This window comes from Condylura cristata, unplaced genomic scaffold (genome assembly GCF_000260355.1).
Source record: "Condylura cristata isolate star-nosed mole 26May11 unplaced genomic scaffold, ConCri1.0 scaffold00008, whole genome shotgun sequence".
In the NCBI taxonomy this organism is placed as follows: Eukaryota; Metazoa; Chordata; class Mammalia; order Eulipotyphla; family Talpidae; genus Condylura; species Condylura cristata.
In genome coordinates this window covers 10070504-10085831 of record NW_004567109.1, presented here as the reverse complement: position 1 = coordinate 10085831, position 15328 = coordinate 10070504, and the positions used below count along the sequence as shown (strand labels likewise).

At 55.9% G+C, this 15328-nt stretch overlaps 1 protein-coding gene across 2 annotated transcripts in view; it reads right to left on the bottom strand.

The window, feature by feature from the left end:
* The window catches only part of EPHB2 (EPH receptor B2), a 106395-nt gene that overhangs the window by 39215 nt on the left and 51852 nt on the right, over nucleotides 1–15328 (bottom strand). The gene's annotated exons all lie outside the window — the stretch shown is intronic.

Below are 15328 nucleotides of genomic sequence, written 5' to 3'. Positions count from 1 at the left end.
CACGCTTGTGGCTCGCACAGGCCTGGAGCCATCGCTGAGTCACAGCTACTCCCCTATGTCTTGCACAGAACTGGGCTCTGAGCAGGCACCTATAAGGACTTCTCGAAGCTGCCCGCTTAAGTGGGAAGAACATGGGCATCGGAGATGATCAAGCAGAAAGGCAGATCATGCCAAGGTGAGGGTGAGGCGAGTCCCAGCTACCTGTGGCAGTGCTGCTTGAGCAAGCCACAGATGTTGCCTCGTCTGTCAAGTGGGGACAACAGTATCTCCTAGAGGATTACATTGGTTAATTTGGGCAAAAAAGCTAGGCCAATTCCTGGCAGCATTATTTTATTTATATGTCTATTTACATTATTGCAATTCCTGGCATTATTAAGCTCCTTCTGGTTTCAATATACTAGTCTCTACTGGCAACCTCAAACAAATTGCTCAACCTCTCTGACCTGCAGTTTGCTCATGTGTAAGTGGTGGGGAGCGTTTCCGGTGATGGAAAGTGTCTGGCTGGGTCAGGGATGGGTGGTAATTCCAGGGTTTTGTGGGTGCTCAGCTAATGAGCCAAGGGTAACTTCCCCTGGTTGCTGGGCATGCACACCTTGGGTCCTGCCTTTTGGAGGGAACTCCTGGAAGGGGCAGCTGTTCTAATCAATGACCCCCTGGCTGGTGCCACCCTGAGCAAGCCCCACGGGGAATCACCCTGAAGAAGCGGCTCCAGCCCAGTTGTTCAGGAGCCCAGGCGAGAGAGCAGCCAAGGCCCGGGACGTCACCGTGCGGGCTATCTGTTGACCGGTGACACAGCCTCTGGGAGCACCCAAACCCTCTGCACACACGGGAAGCCAGGGTGCCGGCGTGTGAAAGTGGGGGCCAGCATCTTCCTAGTGACTTTACACACACTAATTCCCCTAAGCCTCACAGGGCCGTGGCCAAGTCATCACCCCGAATTTCAGAGGGGGAATAAAAGCAGTATGGGGCTTCCTGGGGCAGAGCTGGGGCCACCCCAATCACACCTTGAATCGCTTTGCTTTGAGTCAGGGGCCCAGGGGAGCTGGGCAGGATTGACAGCTCCGGCTCGGGGAGCCCCTCCCTGGCTCTCCCTATGTTGCTGCCCTAGTTGCAGTCCCTCGAGTCCATCTCAAGTCCATCTTCCATCCTCCCCCTTCGCATTTTCTTCTTAGGCACCAACCTTCCCCGCCAGCTGGCCAAAGGGCAGTCACGACTCCCTCCCCCACCCCGAACTGTCCAGTCACGACTTTGGACTGCAGCCCCTGCTCCCATGGAGAGTCGAGTGCCCTGAGTCTCAGATTCTCTGGCTCTGCAAAGGAACCGGGCTCCTGTGAGGGTCAGATCATGTGATAGGGTCCCCAACACCAGGATGCTCCTGGCTCCCCCCGGGTGAGAGCCTGCCCAGCTTAGCATGCCCCTTCCATCTGCTAACAACTCCCTGGCCCTGTTGGCGGGGGGCTGCCCACTCTCCTCCTGTGGGGTGCCAGCCCCTCCCTCGGGCTGCCTTCCTGGCTGTGCTCTCTGGCCACCCTCTCCGCTCCTCCAGGAGCCTGCCCTTATTAGGTGTGCTGCCTGGGTCTGTCGCGCTGTGCATCATAAAACCTGCTTTTCTGTCCCGGGAAGAGACCTCAGTGTCTACCTAGTGACCAGGATCCCTCCATCCCTCTTCCTCAGGCTCTCTGACCAGGCCTCCCTCCTTAGCAGTGTCCCTCCATCCTCTTATCCCCCACACAATCAGAAAAGATCCCACCCGCCTCTGCCCCTTCCCCTTCCCCTCTCATGGCCAGCTTTCTGTGCAATTTCTTTGTGTCACCTAAAAAATCCACAATGGCCGCTGTGGAATATTATTCAGCCATAAAAAGGAACACAGTACTGATACACGCTAACACGTGGCTGACTTGCAAACACTGCTCAGCGAAAGAAGCTGTTCACATGGTGGTGCACGCTTCCATTTACGTGAAAATGGCCAAGAAAAGGCCCGTCTATGGAGGCAGAATATTATTAGAGGCTGCCAGGGGCTGGGGAGAGCAGAGCGAAGAGTGACGCTAATGGGTAATGGGGTTTCTTTTGAAGCTGATGAAAATGCTTTCAAATTGACTGTGGCAATGGTAGTGCAATTTTGCGAATGCACTAAAGGCTGAATTGTACAATTTAAATAAGTGAATTGTATGGTATGTGAATTATACACAATAGAGTGGCTATTAAAAATGAATCCACAAAGCTCCCCGAACTCCTCCAAGCCCTCCCAGCCCCAGAGACTCCTCCAGTTGTCTCTGCAGCCTCAGCACTCACCTCCCTGTCTGTGCCCGCTGCTCCTCAACTATAAAGTGTCCACCTGGACCAGCACCCTGCCTCTGCGCTTTGTCCAACCTGCCCTCATTCCCAGAGATGCTCCTTCTTTGTCATCAGACAAGATCCTACGTTGCTTTCAGACCCAGCTCCGACATCCCCTCTTGCAGGAAGTCTTCCCAAAGCCCGCAGGCAGACTTGAGGTGCTTATTTTAATCACTGTGTGTCGTCTGTCTCTTCCCTGCACTGGGGGCGCCTGGAGCCGGCAGAAGGCCAGGTGTGTTGGGCTCTCATTGGTTCCCTAGCGCCCGGTGGGAACACAGCAGGTGCTCCCTATTTGCTGAACGGTGGACTATGTCCCTAAAGGGCGTTGGGGTGAGAACTACTTGGCCAACCCCTGCCAGGCTTGGTGCCAGCCTTCATCCTTGTTTTCATTGGGCCGCCTGGCTGCCTGGGCTCCTCTCTGCTTCCCACTGGTCTTTTCCAGGGGTCCTCCAGGGATCCGTCCACTAGGGAGACAGCTCAAACTGGGCTTCGAGCCAGGAGTTTCTCTGGACATGCCTTCTGGATACTTCTCCAGTCCTGGTGCCACCTCTCATCTGTTTGCAGTTTCTGGACACCCTGAATACTCGTCCGGTCTCCCCACCTTCCTGCTCCCTGCACCTGTGGGAGACTCTGCCCCAAGCTCTCTCGTGCAGGCAACTCAGCTTCCTGGCTGCTCTGTAGGTGATGCTCTGCTGCTGAAGGGTTGACTGGGGGCAAAAAGGGCAGTCCTGATTGTCACATCTGCCAATTTCTGTGGTGTAAATGCGCCCATCAGGGCAAACTTCAAGCTACCAATCTGAATATCTGAACACTGAGTTGGCAAGAAATGCCCGTTGTCAGCACTTGTGAGCCAAGCTGGCACAAACCAGCTCCAACACCCCTGACCCAAGCTGTACGGGCCTGATGAAGCCTGGTTGGGGCAGGGGCTCAGGCACACAGTAGGCGCTCAGTTGATTCAGTTGCTAAATGAAGCTCTGTCCTCCCCCGCCACAATTGGCCAGGGAATCACTCGAGGGCAGGGGACAAGGGGTGGATCGGCTTAATACACAGAGTGCTTAGAACTCACTGCAAGTGCTGTACAAATGTTAGCTGTTTTTACCCAGCCAGCACGGGCAATCCCCCTCTATGTTCCAAGTGAGAAACCCCGGGCAAATGGTTTACATGGATTCCCCCACTAAACCCATACCCCACATTGAAGTATCGCTCCTATTTTACAGGGGAGGGAACTGAGGCTCAGAGGAGGATGACGTGACCTCCCCAAGGTCACACAGCTGCTGAAGGGCTGAGCTGGGGTTGGACCCCAAGTCCTGTGGTTGCAGAGACCCTGTGCCCAAGGTACTGCTGGCACAGCAATTATGGAGTCAGGGCTGGAGACCATCTTGTCAGGCTACTGAGGGGCCAGGGCTGGCTGGGGTCACTCAGCCTAGCCTGGGTCCCCAAGCGGCCAGCCGGCCGGCACCTGACATCTGCAGACGCCCAGAGCCTTCGGCCAGGCAACCCAGGGCGGGGATGGCAGCGGGCCGGAGAGAGGGAGGGAGGATTACAGGGAAACAGATTTCTCCCCGCCTGCCCCCCTGGGCTCCAGGGATAGGTGATAATTGACCGAGTGAGCCCCGAGTCAGGCCGAGGCAGGGCTCCATCTGGGCCTGGCACGGTGGGGCTGCTAATTGGCACCGGCTGATCCTCGAAGCCTCCCCGGCTGGCCTGCTGCTCTGCATCCCCTCTCCTCGCAGAGACTGGTTTATTCTCCCAAACTCTACTGATGCCTCAGTGGAGCCAACTTCTCAATCAGGTCCAGTGCGCCAGCTTTGGGGGCGGGGAAAGGGCTGTCTTCCTGGGGCGCCTTTAAACCAGGACTCTGCTTCTGGAGAGAGGCAGACATCCAAAAGCTATGCTCACCACAGTTCAGCTTCGACCGCTAGAATCTAGCGGAAGGGCAGATGAGACTGCCAGGCCTGCTCGGGTCCTGCTAGCACTGTGCCCACGGGCAAGTTGCCCAGCCTCTCTGTGCCTCAGTCTCCCGCCTGCATAATGGGGAGAATGACAGCTCTGGTTCTATTTATTGGGAAGATGGCGTTAAACAGAGAAAGCCCTTGCAACTGGGCCTTCTGGTTCCCAGTGAGGGCCGTGTGCTCCTGGTGTGCCACTTGCTATGTGCTAAGAGACCGAGATGTGGCCTCCGTCACCGGGAGTGCAGGTCCGTTGAGGGACAGTGAGTATGGGTTCATTCCGTAAGTATTTCAGGCCTGTCTGTGTGCTGCGGGGCTCAGGCGGAGTTCTGGGCTCGAAGGTCAGCTGACTCATGATCCTGTTGGGGGATTTCTGCTGATTCAGGTGGAGAAGTTTGACAGTGGAAAGAGTCCTGGGCTGGGGAGGGGGTGGTGGGAACCGGGGGCTGGGTTGCCCCTTATTCTGAGCCTGGGGCCACTTCCTGCCCCTCTAGGGCTCCCTACGGCATCTTTCAGCTGTGGGACTCTGGCTGTGGACAGGTGTGTGCACCCAACCCAGTTCCCTGAACTGTGAAAAAACTGATTTGCCTATTTTCAGGGGTTTGTGCTGTGCACATGCCAGGGCTGGGTCTGTGGTTCTTGTGGTTGAGCAGGGGGGGTTTTGGGGTCTCCCTCATGCAAAGTGGCTTTTGTATTTTGTATGCTTCTTGCTTTTGGTGTCGAGGTTAGGCCGGTGGAGTCAACCCTCAGGCTGGGCTGGGCAGGGTGCCCGACCCGCCGTGCCACGGGCGAAGCAACACTGGGAGCAGGCGGCGGCCCTCTGGGGAGGGGCCCCAGTCACCGTGTGCCTCCCTCGTGCCGGGGCTGGCGAGGCACTGCCTTAAGGCCAGGACCTCTCGCTCACCCTGCTCAGCTCACCCAGCTCAGTAGCTGCTATCCCCGATGGACAGGTGCGGAACCCAAGGCCGACAGAAAGCCGGTGCTCTGTCTGACGTCATTCGGAGGCGCAGGGTGGAGGTACACCTCCATCTATTCTTCCCCACTCACTCACCTTCAGGGTCCCCAGAGTTCCCGTCTGATAAGGGGTGCCAGCCCCTCCCTACTCTTCTGTTCTTTCCTCTCCCTTCTACTCCCCCTTTGAGAAGGTGGGCTCTACTGGCCAGGTCAAGTCCTGGGGGTGCCCCAGAGTCCTCTGCTATGGCAGCTTCCATGGGGCCACCCAGGGATGTCAGTCATCCTGCCCCCCACATACTCAGGCCCCCCCCTGCCTGCCCTTACCAGGACCTGGGCTCTGTGGATTCCTGCCAGCAGCTGGCAGGACTACAAAAGTCAGAAGGCAGCGGCTGGAGCTGTGTTAACACGCCTCCGGGTTGCCCAAGGCAGGAGCCCAGGGCCTCTCCAGGCCGGACCCCTCACCTGCCATCTGTCGAGTGCCTCCTCTGCTCAGGACCCTTCAGTGGCTCCCTCGTACCTGGTGAGTCCACCTGCTTGGGCCTCCCTGCCATGGTGACCTCACGCACCTGTCTCAGTTCTTGCCTGCTCGCGCCTCCTATGAGGTGTCCTGGGTCCGGTCTTAGCACGCAGCTCCTAGATGCTCAACAAACTGTGTTGGGTCTCACCCCGGGCCCTGCATAGGCAGTTCCCTCTCCGGATATGCTGTCCTGCCCGAGCCTGGCTCACTGCTCTGTATCCTTCAAATCTCAGCTCTAAGCCTGAATCCCTAGGTGCTTCTCCTCGCCTGGCACCCCCCACTGGAGTTTGGGGCTTCTCTCCTGTGCTCCCAAGAGACACTCTGCACCACTACTGCATGGCCAGATCATGGCAACTGCCTCCTGCGCCAGATGTGAGACGGCATTTACCCTCCATATCTGCCACCTTCAGCCCCAGTGTACGGCCGAGGTAAGGGACAGGAAGCCGCTGGAGGTGGTTCTTGACTGGCTGACTGAGCTTCAGGAAGCTGGAGTCCCGTATGTCAAGTCACTCAACTTGCGTCACCCCGAGCCTGGGTGCTAGGTTTCTGGAGCCACACTCCAGAACGAGCTCTCAAAGCCTGCTGCCTTTATTCCTCTTGGCATTTGGTCAACATCAGTTTCTCTACGTGACCAAGAAGGTTCCACTGTATCTGTTCATTGCCCGGCACAGAACTGGGCTCAGAGCAGGCGCTCCGTAACAGCTCACTGAATGACAGGCAGGGAGGCGTATAGGTCCCTTAGGCCCGAGGCCAGAGTCACCAGAAACTCCATGACCTCATGTCTTGATGTCTGGCCCCCAGGTGTGCGTGTGGGTGCGTGTGTGGAGTGGAGCTCAGTTTCCCGGGGAGCTCGACCCCGCAACCTGCAAAGGCAGGCGCAGCGCTTCACACTCAGCCCGCCCAGGGCCCGGGTCCTGGGAGACCCCCGCCCAGACTCTGGCCTGCCTCCCTTCATGCCACCCCCACCGTGGGGGCTGAGAGCTCCCGCCCGCCCAGCAGGCAGCCCCATTCCTCCAATTTCCTCCCAATTAATCAAGCTCTGAACTTTTTAATTATCTGCCTGCAGGGTGACTCCCCACTCTGGTGAAGCAATTAAGGACATTTTCAAGTGCTGTGTGGTTGCGGCAGGCGGCTTTGACCAGACCCTGATGGAGGAGGTAAGTGAAGGGAGGGTGAGAGCTGGTGACAGGAGGGCTGGACAGGAACCCCCAGGTTCTGGGAACTGCCTTGGGGTGCTGGCCTGAGTGGCTCCAGGGACTTGGGGCCACACCATCCAGGACAACCCCCACATTCACTCAGTGGTGCTCTCTCCTGCTAGAAGCTGACTCCACAGGTCGAACCGTGACCGCGCCAGGCTCACAGCTGTGCCATCTTGCTGCATCCTTCCCTTCACCCTGGGGGCAGGAAATATACTGATCTCTTTTACAGATGAGGAAACAGACCCTCAGAAGCGCCAAGCTACTCCCGGGGTGCAGCTGAGACCTGCACCAGCTGACACCATACTCACTCTGCCGTCTCCTTGGGAGTGGCATTGCTGTTAGTGTGCCCAGGAGCAGAGGAGCTGAGGGGCAGGGAGTCTCTGGACGAGAGGCCACTGCGCTGACCAACACGGGCTGTCCTGGTGCAGGGAGGTGGTGGGCGAGGGGGCTGCGGGGCCATCAGGGCAAAGCGCGGAGGCGCGAGGCCCTGTGGGGCCTGCGTGGGAAGATACCAACAGCCAGGGCCCCTGCATGGAGTTCAAGGCTGGGGAAGGCGGAAGATGGGTCTGGAAAGGCTGGTTAGGTTTGGGTCCCTGGAATCGCCATGATCTGTTGGCCTAAGCTCCTGTTTGTGGCTACAAACAGCAACAGCGACCGGCCGAAGGTCACAAGGCAAGGTGCGGCTGCTGGGGGCGTCGCAGCCCAGGCGTCCTGATGCCCAGACTGAAAGGGAAGGACGGGCAGAGAAGCGGTAGCTGTCAGGTCACCACAGCGGCCTCCCCGCCGGGTTTCTTGGCTTTTGCCCTTGCCCGTCTTTCCTCAGGTCAGTCTGATCTCAATATATCTGATGGAAGGACCTTGTAGGACAGAAATCAGCTCAAAGGCCTCACTAGCTCCTATCTCACTTGGAGCTGAAACCTATACCTTACAAAGCCCCCCGTTACCACTCTGGTTAAAGATACTCCTGGGCAGGGGCCCTCCCTGGTGGCGCAAAAGGTTGAAGCGCAGCACTGTGAAGCTGGCCACAACCGCTTCAGCATGAGTTCGATCCCCGGCCCCGGAGGTGACCCACATGGCGCGGCAGACCTCTCCTGACCCGCCCGCTGCTCCCCTCCTTCGTCAGTCGGCCTGTTCTGCTCCCCACTCTGTCTCTGGTGAATCCTCTCACCGCCTCTGCACCTCTGGCCTCTCCCCCAGTTCTGTATGCATAAATAAAATTTAAAAATCTTTAAAAAATAAGTTACTCCTGGACATTTTATTCTTTATTATGTGACTACCTCCCTTCTAGCTTTCTGAGCTCACCTCCTACTCTATTCCGCTGGCCTGGTTGTATCAGAGTAGATCAGGCCTTCTCCAGCCTCAGGGCCTTTGCATGTGCTGTTTCCTCTGCCTGGTCTCCTAGCTCAGCCTCTTCCACACCGTGCCTCTCTCACATCCTTATAACTGGAGTTTATGTTTCATAACTAAACCCTCCCCTCTCTCCTGAAGGTTAACATGGCAACATGCAGTGAGAAAGACCTCCAAAATGTCCTCCCTCCACTTCCAGGCCATCACTGCAGTGAGGCTGGTAAAGGCCCTCACCTCCTCCTTGAGAAACACTTTCTTTGACCAGCAGTGGGCTCCTGGGCCCCAGACCTCAAGCTAGATCGCCATGCTGGAGCCTCTCAACCTATAATCCTCAGGACTCACAGATGCTGGAAAAGCGAGTGTTAAATAACAATCACAATGTGCCCTAGGGGAAGCCGGATGTGTTCAAAATCTTGACACATCTGGCAAGGCCAGGCCGTCCCCAGCACATCTGGCTGCTGTATTGACAGGTGGTGTAGTGGGTCACTGAGGAAGGACTCAGTGGGCCCAGTCCTGGTGCCCCGAGGGGGATGGCCAGATGGAGCTGGGGAGTGTCTCCAAGTTGCCCGCAGGCTGCAGCCCCTCATGATGCCCCGCTCAGGCCATCCCTTGTGCTTTGGTGGCTGTGTTCTGAGAGGACAACTTAAGGATCCAGGAGCTGGGCTGCCAGATTCCAAAATCTCTGCATCATTTTGTCGGCGCCAGGCACCCCTGCTGGGACTTGGTGAGCCTGGGAAAGCCCCCCCACCCCTACTCCAGCTGGGGGTTGCATTTTCGGGGTCACCTCATGTAGCACTTCCTCTTCTATGGGATCCAGAAAATGTGGTCATCAGCTCCACCTGAGGGAGCCCCCTGGGCTGAGACTGGCCTCCTCCCTCCTCCCACCTGCCCCAAGGAAGCCATGGTCATTAATAAAGGACACAATTAGCTGTCAACGGAGAACATGTCTGGAATTTTTTACCTGCTCTGTGAGCTCGGTTAAGGCAACAAACCCCCAGACCCCCCAGGGAAGCAGCTGCCACACACCTTTCAGGGGCCCCTTCTCCTGAGCCCAGGGCAGGAGGGGGCCTGTGACTTTTTCAGTGTGGGTTCCACAGGTCTGGGCCTGCATAGGGCAGTTTTTTCCCAGGCCAGTGGAGAAAGTGACAGAGTAAGAGAGATTTCCTGGCAGAAGTTATTTTGTTCAACCCAATAGGCAATACAACTCAGAATTTTCTTTCCCTTTCTGAACTGAAAGTGTCTTCTAGAACTTGAAAGACTTTAGAGAAAAGAATCAGTTTGGTCTGTCTTTTTATACCTGGAGAAACTGAGGCCCAGGGAAGGGTGGGGACCTTGTTTGTGGCAGTAGGAAACACATATGCTTCTCTTTTGCTTCTGTATGGACCACAAGTTCACGTAACACAATTCAAATGTGTAGACAAACCCAAAGGCAGTCATTCCTCACTCAGTGCTGACTTCCAACTATGAGCTGGGACTGGGGACAGCAGCGAAAGAGGAAGAAATGGTCCCTGACTTGGGAAGATGAGGGTCTAGCAAGAAAGAAGCAATGGACAAGCAGAGATGATGCACACAGTTTGGGTGGCCATGACGGACTGGCTGAGGTGGCGCCCAGGGCCATGTCAGGGAGTATGGCCAGGAAAGGCCTTGCTGAAGAGGCCTTTTAAAAGGCAATCTCTGGTGGGTACCATGTTTGCAGAGGCCGTGAAAGTCGGTGCCTAGTTCCTCCTCGGGATCACGGGCGGTAGGAGCGGGACCATCTCGGGCGCCCGAAAGCTAGTGTGGTCTGGGCCCATGTACTGCCTCGTCCTGACAACGCCGTGGGCTTGGGCTTTGCCATTCCTGCTCTGTGGACGAGAAACTGAGACTCAGAGCAGCGACAGCTGCCCTTGGACACCACATTCAAGATTCTTGGTCCCCAACACCTAACTCTTTTTCCTTGCCCTTCTGGGTATTTTCCAAAACTACTGCTTCCCCCATCCCCACAGGTCAGTCTGCTTGAGCCCTGGTGGCCTGTGACTTGAATGCTAATGAAAACCTCACTCAAGAAGTCCTTCCTTTGGAAGCTTGGGGAGAAGGGCTCAGGAAACGTACACAGGGCAGCGGGGGTGGGGGTGTGTATCTGCCGTCCCCCTCCCCCCCAAGGGTCCAGAAACTGTCACCCTCCTCCTGTCAGCTTCTGGGGAGCAGGAGTGGGCCCCAGCTAACTCAAGCCATAAATCAAACGCACAAGATGTGGCTTGGCAGTCATCCTAGTGAAAAAGATCTGGGGGTTTGAGTTGACCACAAGCCAAAAGCTGCTGAAAAAGCCAATGTGGTCTCAGGCTAAGGAGCAGAAGCAGAGTGACAGCCCAGCATGCTCCCTGCTGCCAGGCAGGGTCGGATTTGAGCTCCACATTTTAATGGAGGACAGGATGAGTCAGGCCTCAGCTTGTGTTCCATCAGCAGGCCGCTCTGGGTGGTGCTAGGGGGCCGGGGTGGGGTCCCAGCACGAGCTCTCTCAGGAGGTATTTTCTAGCATGCTACAATGTTCTGGAGCCTGCGGCCCTGGAGCAGCCTCTCGTCCGGATCCCTGGGAAGCACGAGTCCTCTGCTTAGCTGTGCTCAGTTTCTGCCTGAGGCCTGGCCTTCCTGGACACTGGGAACTTGAGATCATTTGTGTGTTTTCATTAGGACCCACCCTTGATGTGAAGACAGACTCAATACAAAAAGCCAAACCAGCTCTGTGCTCAGCTGCGTGAGGAAGAGGACAGACCCTGGTTTTGAGGCCCACCGTCTAGATGGGGGAGAGTGAAGATGACGCCCTGGGGGTACTGGAGAAGGCGCTCCAGAGCAGGCGCCATTTGAACGGGTATAAATGATGATTAGGAGTCTGCCAGGGCCAGAAGAGACAAAGGACATTTTAGATAGACAAGACTATATGCAGAGAGAGAGAGAGAGAGAGAGAGAGAGAGAGGGAGGGAGTGAGGGAGGGAGGGAGGGAGGATCAAAGGAGAGGACGATGACAAACGCTAATCCCATAAACTCTTCTCTTATCTCATGACTTATAAAAATATAATAATATTATATAAAAATGGGGAGGCCTGATTGTCTCCTAAAGTGGTTCTGAAAGCTCATAAACTTGACAAGCACTCAGCTCTAGTACCCACAGGGAAGGATTCTAATTCTTGAGAAAACTGGAGATTAGGCGCAGGGAGGGAACTTCTGGTGAACAGCAGCCTGAAGAGAAGATCCATGCTGTCACCAAGTGAGGGCTTGAGAGCACAGCTTTCTAAGCTCTGGTTTACTTTCTCTGGTGCATGGCAATCCTAGTTGAGAGCCTCCTTGGCTATAAGAGAGGCCAGATGTAATATTTCACATTCGTAATTTTCTGATAAGTAACAATTTATACTTTGGGGTTACCCTGGGCCAGGCACTTTTTAAGTACCTTATGTGAATTTGTGCATGTAACCTCAAATCTATAAGCATCTTCATTTACAGGGGACATGGGTACAGGGAAGCAAATCACTTGCCTAACATGGCTGGTTCAGTGAGTGGTGGAGTGTTCCTTCACCCCCTGTTCCAGGGGTCCGGTAGGCAGGTTGAGGGCTTTACCTCAGCCCTTCCATCTTCCCACCCCTCATTACAGTATCTGACTAACAGTATTTCCTGGCCCTGTTTTATAGCTGGAAACGAGGCTCAGAGTGGTCGACTGGTGTGGATAAAAGCACACAGTGCAGAGAGTGTGTATGCGTGTGCAGCAGTGTGGGTGTGAGGCAGGGTTGGGCTCCACGCCAGCTTCCTGGACCCGGGCCTTGAGCTATCGAAGGTGTGAGAGAACCAAGCCTCTAGATCTGACCAGAATGAGAGCCCCCAAGGGGCCAGGGCCAGGCAGGGTCCCCAGGCCCGGGATCCAGCGGCCCTGAGCAGTGGGCTTTAGGCAGACTGCTGGGCTCTGGAGCCTGCCTGGCTTTGTGTCTGGCTAGTGGTTGATGCCTGGACTTATCCCAGCTTCACTATTTTCTAGCTGGGTGACCCTGGGTAAATCATGTAACCTCTCTGTGCCTTCGTTTGACCATCTGCAAAAGGGCACTAACAGTGTCCTCTGCCATCTAAGATTGTCAAGAGGATGGTTAGAACACTGCTACATGTGCAGCAGTACTTAGCAATGTTAGATGCTATCATCATGGTGCTCCTTTGCCTGGGGCAATGTTGAGAGCCCTGGACACTGTTGTCAAGCTGGACAGCCTCTGCTCCAGCCTCCTGCCTGCCCTGGTCTTGTAGAGAAAGCAGCTCTCTGGGTTCAAATGCCAGCCCAGCTCTTCTGGCTGAGACCATAAGACATATGAACACACCTCTGTGAGTCCCTGCAGTCTTGTCTGCAAAATGGGGCCACAGTGCCTGTCCTCACAACACACAGCGAGCCGGTGGGCTTAGCCGCAGGCAGACCTGGGTCTCTGCATGGCCTTGGGGTCATTGCTTGAAGCCTCTGGGGCCTCTGTTTCCACAGCTGTAAAATGGAGACATCCCCTTGTAGGGTTTTATACCGTGAGGACAAAACGGGATGACATTTTGCCAGGAGCCTGCAGGGGCTCGATAAATGGCCGCTGGTATTGCCATTTCCCCAGACAGGCATCGCTCGTTGAACAGACACGCAGCACTACTATGCGCCACACACTGTACTAGCTGCTGGCAAACAAAATAAGCTTGTTTCAGGTCCCCATTTATGGAACTTACAATCAAGCAAGGAAGGTGGGTCAGAAACACATCAAGTATATACAGAGTGAGATGCCAGAGGGAACCGGAGCGTCCAGCTGGGGTGGTCAGGGAGCGCTTCTCTGAGGACCTGGCGTGTGAGGTACAGACAGAGGGGAGATGACTCCAGGCAGAGCACAGCATGTGCTAAGATCCCTCCTCAGGAGGAACAAGTAACCCCGTGTGTAAGAGGAGTGCAGGCTGGAGGGGAGCCAAAGGAGGAAACGGTGGGGGACAGGGGTGGAGAGGACGAGGGGGCCCAGAGTCCCCGGCCCTCGGTGCAGGGGAGCCCCTGTGTCGTGAACAGGAGCCTGGACCTCAGGGGGAGCAGCTTGGGCGGAGACAGGGAGGGTCGGGCAGGGGGCCTGTGGGAGAAGAGCCCACGCAGACCGAGAGCGTGAGGAGGGCGAGGGGCTCGGCTTCTGTGGAGGAAGACTGTTTCCTCCAGAGCATCCGCAACTTCAGCGGTGCCTTCTCCCTGTGGATGCCCAATCAGCGAGCTCACTGCCCACCGAGAGCTGGTAATTAGGCTTCTGGGACAGGTGCCCAGGGGGCTGGCAGAGCCGCCTCTCCCGGCCGCGTGGGGCCTGTGGCCGAGCTGCTCCTTGGCAAGTAGAAAGAGGAGAAAGCGGCTCTGGCCGCTCCACGCTCCGTGTCTAGGGCCCTGCTGGTATCCCGCACCCAACCCCACTCCCGTGCGGCTCCCAGAGGCCCTGCACTAGGCGGCTGGCGGTCTCAGCCCCGCCCAGGCCTGGCGCCTCTCCCTGCCAGCTCTCTGCTCTCTGGCTCAGATCACGCCAAGACGGGCCAGAGACAGTCTTTGCGGGGAGTCGAATGTGAGCGCCGGTGCCCGGCCTGTGTTAAAACAGGCTCCCTCCTGGAGACTCCAGGTCTTCACCCTGGGAGTTAATCTGATGGGAGGTATTTCCAGCATTGTGACAGGTGGGGGCTGACAGAGCCTGGGGTGCTGTTCATGTCCCCAGAGATCTGCTGCTCCCACCTTCATGACCGGCCCACGTGCCCCTGAAAGGAGCCTACCACAACTTTCCAGAACCACCACACCCCTCCCGAGTTTTCCAAGCACGGCCACGACGTGCCTCACCACAGCTTGTGAGTGGCTGGTATTGTTTTTCTGGTGCCAATGGGGAAAATGAGGCCCCGGGAGCGGGGTGACAGCTCAAGGACACACAGGTGGAGTGGCAGGAGTGGGCCAGGAGCTCCACCTCGGGTTTGTGTTGAGTGTGGTCTCCTTGGCACCAGGCCCTGTGCCACACTAGATTCTTCCTGCTCTATGGAGTGAAGGGACAGCAGTGGACTCTGGTCAAGATCACAGGAATAAGCAACAAGGCCACTTACTGGGGGAGACAGATAGGAATGGACAGCAAAGCACGTGTCCCGACATCGAACACTGAGATGCCTACTCAGTGGGCGCCGCTCACGCAGGACACGGTCATCTTACATGATTTAGGCACCAACCCTGCCCTTTGCCAACTAATGTCCCATGGGCACTACAAGGGCTCAGTGCTCTGAGAGTCGGTGGTGTCCAGACTCACTAATCCATCCCTTTCATTCTACCCATGGACTGAGAACCCGCTTTGTGGCAGGTACCTTGTTGGGGACACAAATATGTCATATCCAATCCCTGCCTGAAGTTAGGAGTTCAGCTCGGTCCCTGCCTGGACCGTGGGCTTCTTGAGTGACTACAAAAGTGGCATTGGGTGTCCGATTTCATCATGCTTGTGTGTGCCTTGGGCAATTTATGTCACTTGTTATGCCTCAGTTTCCCCTGTGAGAGATGCCTACGCCATAAGGTCATCGTGGGGTTCAAAGAGTTAGCACAGTGTCTGTACAGAGTGAGTGCTTAGCTCTGCTCCTCCACATTCTTAAGGATGAGCAGGATTTTCCAACCAAGGTCTTGTTGTCCTGATGGAAAATGCTGGGTTTTATTTCTAACAAGCGTGTGCCAGGTTCCCTCCTCTTTTAAGCATCTAGGCTGAGCGTATGCGAGATTTATTTGTCAAGAGCTATCTGTTGAAAGTGACTTCACACTTTATGCTGAAACAGTCATCACTATTCCCTCAACAAATATCTTTTTGGATGCCAGACATTGTTCTGGGGCCTTTAGTCATCTCATTTTATTTAATCCTTACAACAGTCCTCTGAGGCTGGCACTGTTCCCTCCACTGCATAGAGAAGAAAATGGACTTAAAGAGACTATGTGTCTTTCCATCCATCCATCCATCCATCCATCCATCCATCCATCCATCCATCCATCCATCCATCCATCCATCCATCCA